This window comes from Macaca mulatta, chromosome 7 (genome assembly GCF_049350105.2).
Source record: "Macaca mulatta isolate MMU2019108-1 chromosome 7, T2T-MMU8v2.0, whole genome shotgun sequence".
NCBI lineage: Eukaryota > Metazoa > Chordata > Mammalia > Primates > Cercopithecidae > Macaca > Macaca mulatta.
The window spans coordinates 9,180,322-9,191,500 of record NC_133412.1 but is presented as its reverse complement, the minus strand read 5'-3'; the positions used below and the strand labels follow the sequence as shown (position 1 = coordinate 9,191,500).

The 11,179-nt window shown below is 42.4% G+C and overlaps 1 protein-coding gene across 10 annotated transcripts in view; it reads right to left on the bottom strand.

Moving 5' to 3' along the window:
* Window positions 1-11,179, bottom strand: part of ENTREP2 (endosomal transmembrane epsin interactor 2) — a 443,707-nt gene that overhangs the window by 106,980 nt on the left and 325,548 nt on the right. The window lies entirely within an intron of this gene.

The window sequence follows — 11,179 nt, the reverse complement described above, 5'->3', positions numbered from 1 at the left end:
GGGAGGCCGAGGTGGGTTGATCACAAGGTCGGGGATTCAAGACCAGCCTGGCCAAGATGGTGAAACCCTATGGCCACCAAAAATACAAAAATTAGCTGGGCGTGGTGGCGGGTGCCTGTAATACCAGCTACTCAGGAGGCTGAGGCAGAGAACTGCTTGAACCTTGGAGGCAGAGGTTGCAGTGAGCCGAGATCGCGCCACTGCACTCCAGCCTGGGCAACAGAGTGAGACTTCATCTCAAGAAAAGAAAAAAAAAAAAAAAACAAAACAAAACCAACGGCTCTGGGACATGGTCTGGCACTTTCTTAAATGATTCAACTAGAGTTACCAAGTAACCTGGCAAGTCTATTCCGAGGTATTAGGTTGACGCAAAAGTAATTGTGGCTTTTGCCATTAAAAGTGATATACCCAAGATAAACGAAAACATGTGCACATAAAACCTTGTATATAAATGTTTATAGCAGCACAGTTCATAATAGCCAAAAGGTGGAAACAACCCAAATGTCGACTGACAGATGAGAAGATAAACAAAATGTGGTTAATCCGTACCATGGAATATTACTCAGACATAAAAAGGAATGAAGTACTGATACATGCTGCAATATGTATGAACCTTGAAAACATTACGCTAAGAAAGAAGCCAGTCATAAAAGACTACATATTATGTGATTCCATTCATATGAAGGTCCAGAACAGGAAATTTATAAAGACAGAAAGTAGACTAGTGGTAGCCCAGGGATGGGGGCAAGGAAGGTGAGTGAGAGCTAAAGTACAGGGTTGCTTTTTAAGGTGAAATTGACTGCAACGATGTTTACATACATCAGTGAATATATTAGAAACCACTGAATAGTACACTTTAAATGGGTGAATTATGTGATACATGACTGTATTCTTCTGGAGCTGGGCACGGTGGCTCAGGCCTGTAATCCCAGCACTTTGGGAGGCCAAGGCGGGCAGATCACAAGCTCAGAAGATCGAGACCATCCTGGCTAACATGGTGAAACCCCATCTCTACTAAAAAAATACAAAAAATTAGCCGGGCATGGTGGCACGTGCCTGTAGTATCAGCTACTTGGGAGGCTGAGGCAGGAGAATCGCCTGAACCTGGAAGGTTGCAGTGAGCTGAGATCATGCCACTGTACTCCAGCCTGGGTGACAGAGTGAGACTCCATCTCAGAAAAAAAAAAAAAGAAAAGAAAAGAGGTTTAATTGGCTCACAGTTCCACAGGCTATACAGGAAGCATGGCAGCATCTGCTTCCAGGGAGGCCTCAGGGAGCTTCCAATCATGGCAGAAGGTGAAGGGAAGCAGGCATGGCTTACACGGCCAGAGCAGGAGCTAGACAGAGAGGAGGGAGGTGCTACACACTTTTAAACAGCTAGATCTCATAAGAATTCACTGTCACGGCCAGAGCAGGAGCCAGACAGAGAGGAGGGAGGTGCTACACACTTTTAAACAGCTAGATCTCATAAGAATTCACTGTCACAGCCAGAGCAGGAGCCAGACAGAGAGGAGGGAGGTGCTACACACTTTTAAACAGCTAGATCTCATGAGAATTCACTGTCACGACGACAGCTCCAAGAAGGATGGTGTTAAACCATGAGAAACCACTCCAGGATCCAATCACCTCCCACCAGGCCCCATCTCCAACACCGGGGATTACAATTGAATATGAGATTCGGGTGGGGACATACATCCAAACCATATCAATGACTTACATGTCAATAAAGAGACATAAAATTGTTTTGTTTTTTGAAAAAAAACTAACCTTTTAATAAGCCACTCTCTCAAGCCAACACAAGGCAGCTCCAGCACACTCCTGCTTCGGGAGATGCTGATGCCACACGAGGGGAGGGAACCATAATCCCTTACACATGCCTCAGGCAGACTTGGAAATAAGGATAAGGTGAAAATTACAAAAACCAAACTCATCATGCCTCCTTCCCTTGCCACCAAATGCTTGTATTTCTTTTTAACACCTGTTCCCCTGGGTTGTATAAAAAGTCCTTTGCTAATTACTTTTAGAAAAAGGGCTGCATTCTGGCCTTCACCTCCCGGAAACCATGCATCATACTTGAGGCACACACACCAGGGAAGAGGCTGAGGTCAAGTTCACCAATCAGAAACATAAACAGACAAGGAGGCAGAAGGCAGCAATCAGTTTCCATCAAAACCCTCAGCCAGGTGTCAGATCTCCCAGGGACACCCCTCTTTAATTTGAGGGGACATAGGTAAATACGTGTATCCACAAAGCCTGGAGCGAGTCGAGAGAGACATTTGATTAGTGTGCAGATCACAGACACAGCTGGGATCAAGGCTAACCAGGCTTTCAAGGATACACAGCTGACAAGGATATATCATGTTGTCCCTGCAGTGTGATGAATCTAATTAAAAAGGACTTAGGGTCAGAAAAACACTGGTGTAATAATGGGTAAGCACAACAGAAATCATTTTATTGTTTACTTACAGGAAAAAATACTTTTCCCGTTTACATGCTTGGCATGGCCAGCAAGGAAGCGCTCACACTTCATACAAAACTACACATTAGTTTTGCCTCTCTTTGTTGTGACACACAATCTCTGCTTTACGTTCCTTAAAATTCTCTGTATGGGACAGTTTCTCTTATTATTCAAAGAATGACTTTTCCCAAAAATAAATAAGATATATTCCTTCCCTCCACTGTCTGGTGCTTCTCATGCTCTCCTTCTCTTTTAATTGTTGGTATAATTCTAGAGTTAAAGTCCTCTGTGCTATCGTTTGAAGAGCTCCCCATAAAGCATGTGTTGAAAACTTAATCCTTGGCTGGGCGCGGTGGCTCATGCCGGTAATCCCAGCACTTTGGGAGGCCGAGGCGGGCGAATCACCTGAGGTCAGGAGTTCGAGACCATCCTGACCAACATGGAGAAACCCCCGTCTCTACTAAAACTACAAAAAAATTAGCCGGGTTTGGTGGCGCATGCCTGTAATCCCAGCTACTTGAGAGGCTGAGGCGGGAGAATCGCTTGAACCCAGGAGGCGGAGGTTGCGGTGAGCCGAGATCGCGCCATTGCACTCCAGCCTGGGCAACAACAGCGAAACTCCGTCTCAGGAAGAAAGAGAGAAAAGAAAGAAAAGGAAAACTGAATCCTCAATGCAACAGCATTGGGAGGCAGGGCCCATAGGAGGTGCTTCGGTCAGGAGGGCTCCACCATCAGGAATGGATTAATGCTGATTGGCTGTGTGTTCAATATCTTGCTCTTTCTTTGGCCCTCTCTTGACCTTTCACCTTCTGCCATGGGATAATGCAGCAAAAAGGCCCTGGCTAGATGTTGACCCCTCAATGTTGGACTTCCTGGCCTCCCAAAATATGAAAAATAAATTACCCAGTCTGTGGTATTCTGCTATAGCAGCACACGACAGACTAAGATGCACTGTAAAGCCAGAATGTAATGACTTGCGAGTGGCTAACAGCGCAGGTTGGAATCTCATGCCAGCACCTGCCAGCTGCATGACTTTGGAAGAGCTACCTAACTCCCAAGGTCTCAGATTCCCTAGCTGTCTCCCAGGCATAGCTGTCAGAAGTAAATGAATGAACGTATGGAGTGTGCTCAAGCAGCGCCCTGCACACAGCAAGGGCTCAGGAAAGTTAGCGACCATCTTATCATCATCATCAACGTGCAGCAGTCAGTATTAGGTTTGTATACAAATATCAAAGAGCACATTTTAAGCTTATGTCCAAACATATATTAAAATGTGTTAAATATGTACCTTTAATGGAATTTTCCACCCAAATCTCTAGTTTCTTTGACGATACTAAGTAGGAAAAATACTTTAATTCACTCAATACTATCATAATGAAGATTTTGTTTGTTTTCTTTATAATGAAATTAGTGCCTGACAATATCTAAATTTACCAGAAGAAAAAGAATTCACTGAGGTCAGGCCTGCAATAGTAAAACAGAGGGGATGGGCTAACTGCTTCTCAGCAGGGGTAAAGTACTCTCTGCTGCCTTTCAAAGATGAAGCAGTCCCCTAGATATACAGCAATGTATGATATGGAACTTTGAGTAGGGAAAACATTGCAGACAAATGCATACAGTATAAGCATATTTGCTTAAAAATAAAACTATAAAGTTGTGTGACTATGTGTACACACACAGGTGCATAAATCTATATGTGCATACATAAAAACTGGATACATCATCAAGCAATTGCCTGTGTGGTAGGGAGTAGGAGGCAGAGAGAGGAGGGAGACTTTGTTTTGCTCCAGTTTGTGTATTTCTCGCATCTTTTACAATGATAATCTATTACTATTTTATTTCATATTTTAAAAGAAAGGGAAAATAGTGTCTATTCATTTAAAAGCAAATATTCATCAAGCCATAAAATGCATTATACTACATTAAATTGCATTTTAAAAGCATCCTCTGTTATGCTTTCATTTAAAAATACAGTAAGAAAAGTATGATGGGAAATCCCAAACTTCTGCAGAATGAACTGAAATAATTGGGTCATTAAAAATCAGTTTATTTCCCAGTGCTTTGGGAGGCTAAGGCAGGAGGATCAGTTGAGGCCAGGAGTTCAAGGCTAGCCTGTGCAACACAGCGAGACCCGTCCCCGACCACCACCACCACCCTTACAAAAAATTTAAAAATCAGCTGGGTGTGGTGGTGCATACCTGTAGTCCCAGCTGCTCGGGAGAGTGAGGTGGGAGGATCACTTGAGCCCAGGAGTATGAAGCTACAGTGAGCTATGACTGTACCACTGCACTCTAGCCTGGGCAATAGGTGAGACCCTTGACCTTGTCTCTAAAAAACTGTTTTATTTGTATTTGTATGATTTACTTATTTGAAGACATGTTCTCACTCTGTCACCCAGGCTGGAGTGCAGTGGCACGATCTTGGCTCACTGCAACCTCTGCTGTACCCTCTGCGCCCCCTTGCCCGCAGTTCAAGTAGCTGGGATTACTGGTGCATGGCACCACTCCCACTTAATTTTTATATTTTTTGGTAGAGATGGGATTTCACTATGTTGGCCAGCCTGGTCTCCAACTCCTGACCTCAAGTGATCTGCCTGCCTTGGCCTCCCAAAGTGCTAGGATTACAGGCGTGAGCACCTGGCCAAAATAATTGTTTAAATTAAAAAGCATATATATTTTTTTAAAATCCATTTTTTAAAGAAAGTTTTGTTGCTGTCATATTTTAATGCACATGGAGCCTCAAATTAAAACATAATGAGGCATTTTAAGGGGCATTTGAAAATGAATAATGCTCTTTTCTAATTAATTTAAGTGAAATAGCATGTTTGCTTGAAATCCCAAAATGGCTTTTTAATTTCCTAAGGGGCTCTTCAGACAGGAACAGTTGGGAGGCACTCACTGGTTCACTCACGCGCTCCCCTCCAGGAATGGCGCCAGGCCCTGGATGTGGGACAAGGTGCAGCACAGACACGGCCTTCTCCCTTGTGCTGCTTTGCCACGTAGGGAATGATGGGGAAATGTCAGGGCTTGGAGACAAAGAGACAGAATGCTCAGACACAGAACCACAGAGGTGGGGAGCCCCTTGGACAGAGGGCTGAGGGAAGGCCCTTCCATGGATGTCCCACTGACTCTGGAATCTACAGGTCCAGAAGGAGCCACCTAGAGAGACCAGCTGGCAGGAAGAACAGCGGTGGTGCAGCGTGCAGGAGCAGCCTGAAGTAGAAAGACCCTGAGATTCCAGCACAGCTGGCAAGGCAGGGACGAGGCGCCCGGGGGTTCCACTGCAGGCTAGTGAAGCTGGAGGGGCCAGATGAAAGCAGGCACGCACAGGCCACGGTGAGGACGCTGGATAGCGCTCTGCGTCCAGTAGGAAGCACATGGCTGAGCTTATGTTGTAAGAAGCTCTCTCGCCACGAACACACACACAGACACACAAATATGTGAATACATTTTGATGCCAACAAGCTGGAAATACATGTTTTGTTGTATTTAACAAAAACCCACAAAATACATCTAAAAACTATTCCTATACAAAGTTACAGAAAATTTTAGTGGATTGTAAAAAGTAGAAATTAGGGGCCACATGCTCTCATGCAATGAAATTAGAAATTAACAGTAAAAGGAAAGTAAAAAACCAAAAAGTCTAACTACCTAAAAAGTTAAGAACATCGGTTTTAGCGATGATTCAGGTTAAAGAGAAAAGCAAAAATGAAAATTACAAACCAAGTGGAACTCAGTCCACAAGAGTACTGTGTGTTAATAACGCCAATCTATACAGTATTATTACTGTTACTCAACTATAAAAGGTAGAAAAGTAACAATATATGCATTAAGAAAGTAGAAAGGGGTAATAAAATAAAAACATACATAGTCAACCCTTTCCTCAAATTCCCCATTTCCTCCCAAGACCCCCAGCTCTAGGCAACCATTCATCTACTTTGAATCTCTAAAGATTTGCTAAATGTTTATTTTTAAACCGTAAAAGAATATTATCTGTAGCTTTATAACAATAAATTGGAAAAACCAGATGAAATATACAATGTTAGAAAGATATTAACAAAAATGATCCCCAAAAAGAAATAAAACACGAATAACATAATGACCATGGGAAAAAATGTTAAAAGTAGTCAAATTACCTCCCCCAAATTAAAATAAACCTAGATAATTCCCAGGTTATATAAACTGTTTCAGAGCATAAGTCAAATCAAATTCTTCCACTTTCATTTTAAAGTATGCATAATTCTAAGATGAAATTGGACAAAGAGGGCACCTCAAGGTAAACTGTAGGTTATCTCATTTCTTAATTTTGATGCAAAATTCTTAAATAATATATTAACAAAGTGAATGCAGCCTAATATATACCTTCAAAGCACCAGGACCATTGCCTACTTCTGCAATGCAAAGTGATTCTGCGTTAGGAAATCCATTAATGCAAATCACTACATTAATAAACTAAAGGAGGAAAGCCATATGATCATCTTCACAGATGTTAAAAGGATGGTGATAAAATTTACATGCATCTTGATTAAAAAAAAAATCTTAGAAAGCCAGGAAGGAAGCGAATACCTCCCACTAATAAAGGGAGAAGCTGACGGCAGACATTACTCTAAATGGTAACCCATTAGGAGCAATCCTGTGAAAGCCAGGAATAAAACAAGGGTATTAAAAAATTCCAGTGTTAGTCAACCCTTTTCCCTGTAAATCCTTGATGTGAGTGAAGGGTAACATCGGGTCTGGGCTGACGCATGTGTGCCTGGAAAAATGACCCAAAAGTTCTGTCCTCTCATGTCACTGCTTCCTCTTCTTGGACACTGCAGTGTTGAGATGGATATGGAAGGCTGTGGCCATCTCCTGTGCTGGGGAGGATGCCTGGATCGGGGAAGCAGTGTGGTGGCCTGCAGGCCTTGGGCCTCCGTGAAGACAAAAGCATTGTAAAAACAGCTGATGGAAAAGTGAACTGTGGCTTCTCAGTGAGAGTCTCCCCCACGCAGGCAGTGAACACTGCATGTGGGTGAGAGGGAAATGGAGCTATGGGACCTCCCAGTGATGTGAAGATGCTGTCCCTGCTGGGTCTGCTGTCCTGTGTCCTTCTACGAAGCTCAGCAAATGGGGAGATTTGCTAATAGAAACCGTCTCTCAGCAGTGCACTTGGTGGTGGGTCACTAAGAGCTTCTCATTAAACTCAGGAGCAAGAGGTGGGTGATGAAACACCATCATCTAATGTTACTTTAACGAAACATCATTATCCAATGTTATTTTAACAGTTTTTGCCACAGCAACTACACAGAACAACAAAACAAGACGTACAGATACTGGAAAGCAGAAGAAAATATAATCATTTCCTCTGACAAACTATGGGATCAAAGATTCAGGCGTACATTCAACTGCTTGTACAGGTCGATGCAAGTAATAAAAAACTTTTTTTTTTGTATTTTTAGTAGAGATGGAGTTTCACTATGTTGGCCAGGCTGGTCTCAAACTCCTGACCTCAGGCGATCTGCCTGCCTCGGCCTCCCAAAGTGTTGGGATTATATAATATATATATAAATTATAAAAACAACAATGTAACAGTAAATATGTAACAGTAAAATAGGTAACAAAGGTGAAGCGGCAGTTAAGAGATAAATATAAGCAACTTATAAACAAACATAAAGATGCTCAACCTCACTTTTAATTAAAGAAATGTAAATTACATAAAATTGTACAACTTTGCCGGATTGGTGAAGACAAAAACAATTCTGACAATACACAAGTTTGGATCTGGGTAATCAGGCACAGGCTCAGACCGCTGGCAAGGGTGTGAAAGGGTGCCTCACGTTTGGACAGCAATTTAGGAATAAGATTCTGAGTTTAAAGTGCACTCATGCTCTGACTGCAGGGACGGTCTTAGTGATTTTTTTCTCTAGATCTGTTTGCATTCCTTCCTTGTTCACTGCTCCACCCTCAGCACCTAGGCCAGTTCCCCAAGTGGCAGCAATAGCCACTCAGTATCTGCTGAGTAATGAATATGTACAAAGAATACTATTCAATCGGGCCCACGGGCTTATGCCTGTAATCTCAGAACTTTGGGAGGCCAAGGCAGGTAAATAGCTTGAGTTCAGGAGTTTGAGACCAGCCTGGCCAACATGGTGAAACTCTCTACAAAAAGTACAAAAAAAGTTAGCTGGGTGTGGTGGCACGTGCCTGTAGTCCCAGCTACTTGGGAGTCTGTGGTGGATCACCTGAGCCCAGGGAGGTTGAGGCTGCAGTGACCTGTGATGGCACCACTGCACTCCAGCCTAAGCAACAGAAAAAAAAAAAAGGCCAGGTGTGGTGGCTCACACCTGTAATCCCAACACTTTGGGAGGCCGAGGCAGGCAGATCGCCTGAGGTCAGGAGTTTGAGACCAGCCTGGCCAACATAGTGAAACTCCATCTCTACTAAAAATACAAAAAAAAAAAAAAAAATTAGCTGGGCATGGTGGCAGGCACCTGTAATCCCAGCTACTCAGGAGGCTGGGGCAGGAGAATCGCTTGAACCCAGGAGATGAAGGTTGCAGTGAGCCAAGATTGCGCCATTGTACTCCAGCCTGGGAAACAACAGAGAATTCTGTCTCAAAAAAAAAAAAAATTTATTTGCCATGTTCATTTTAGCACAAGACTAGAAACATGTTAAACTTATCCTTCATTAAGGGGTGGTTACATGAATTACCACACATCCATCCAGTGGAATTATCTGCTACTCTCTGTTTAACAGCAGAGAAGACCTCCATGTGCTGATGTGAAAATGTCACCAGGCTACATGGTTGACTGACAAAATCCACGTGAGTAGCCCATGTGTGTAAAAAAAAAAAAAAATTCCATAAACAAAAATATGCACAGATGATGACTGGAAAGGCACCAAAAAACAAAAACAAAAACAAAAAACAAAAAACCCTGTTAGCAGGAAGGGGAAGAGCTAAGAGCCCAGAATAAAAGATTGATCTAGTTTAGATATCATTTTTATGCAGAGAACACTAGCTAATCTTAAATTACGCAGAGGAAAACACACAATCACCACACAAACATATGGCAATGTACCAGGTATCCTAAAGAAAAACAAAAACTGGAGCAAAGAAGTTGGAAAGAATTTGGATAAACCAAAGCACACACTGTATGTTCTGGAATGGAAAGACATGGTATTGTTTAGATGTTTTAATTTTCCCTCAAAGTAATCTACAAATTTAATATGATGCCAATTCAAATCTCAAATCCGTTCTATCCAAGTCTTGGCAAAAGAAAATCAAAGTGCATCTAGAAGACTAAACATTTAAAACCAGGCGAGAACATTTTAAAGAAATAGATTAAAAGTCTGTGGGAGGCTGAGGCAGGTGGATCACGAGGTCAGGAGATCGAGACCATCCTGGCTAACATGGTGAAACTCCGTCTCTACTAAAAATATAAAAAATTAGCCAGGCGTGGTGGCAGGCACCTGTAGTCCCAGTTACTCAGGAGGCTGAGGCAGGATAATGTTGTGAACCTAGGAAGCGGAGCTTGCAGTGAGCCAAGATAGCACCATTGCACTCCAGCCTGGGTGACAGAGTGAGACTCCGTCTCAAAAAAAAAAGTCTGGGATGGGGTTAGGGGTAGAACTTGTCCTACCATGTATAAAAATAGATTATAAAGTCAAGGTAATTCACGTGGTATTCTTCTGGGATATGAATAAACAGACATATGAATGTTGAATGAATATGAATAAAAAGTCCAAAAATAGACCAATGGACATTACTATCTGTGTGTACATGTGTGCATACAATGGTACTATCATCAGAGAATACTATAAACACCTCTACGCAAATAAACTAGAAAACCTAGAAGAAATGGATAATTTCCTGGACACTTACAGTCTCCCAAGACTAAACCAGGAAGAAGTTGAATCCCTGAATAGATCAATAGCAGACTCTGAAACTGAGGCAACCCCATCTCTACTAAAAAATACAAAAAACTAGCCGGACGAGGTGACGGGCACCTATAGTCCCAGCTACTCAGGAGGCTGAGGCAGGAGAATGGCGTAAACCCAGGAGGCGGAGCTTGCAGTGAGCTGAGATCCAGATACTGCACTCCAGCCTGGTCGACAGAGCGAGACTCCGTCTCAAAAAAAAAAGAAAAGAAATTGAGGCAATAATTAATAGCCTACCAACCAAAAAATGTCCAAGACCAGACGGATTCACAGCTGAATTCTACCAGAGGTACAAGGAGGAGCTGGTACCATTCCTTCTGAAACTATTCCAATCAATAGAAAAAGGGGGAATCCTCCCTAACTCATTTTATGAGGCCAACATCATCCTGATACCAAAGCCTGGCAGAGACACAACAGAAAAAGAGAATTTTAGACCAATATCCCTGATGAACATCAACGTAAAAATCCTCAATAAAATACTCGCAAACTGAATCCAGCAGCACATCAAAAAGCTTATCCTCCATGATCAAGTGGGCTTCATCCCTGGTATGCAAGGCTGGTTCAACATACACATATCAATAAATGTAATCCAGCATATAAACAGAACCAAAGACAAAAACCACATGATTATTTCAATAGCTGCAGAAAAGGCCTTTGACAAAATTCAACAGCCCTTCATGCTAAAAACTCTCAATAAATTCGGTAGCGATGGAACGTATCTCAAAATAATAAGAGCTATTTATGACAAACCCACAGTCAATATCATACTGAATGGGCAAAAACTGGAAGCATTCCCTTTGAAAAC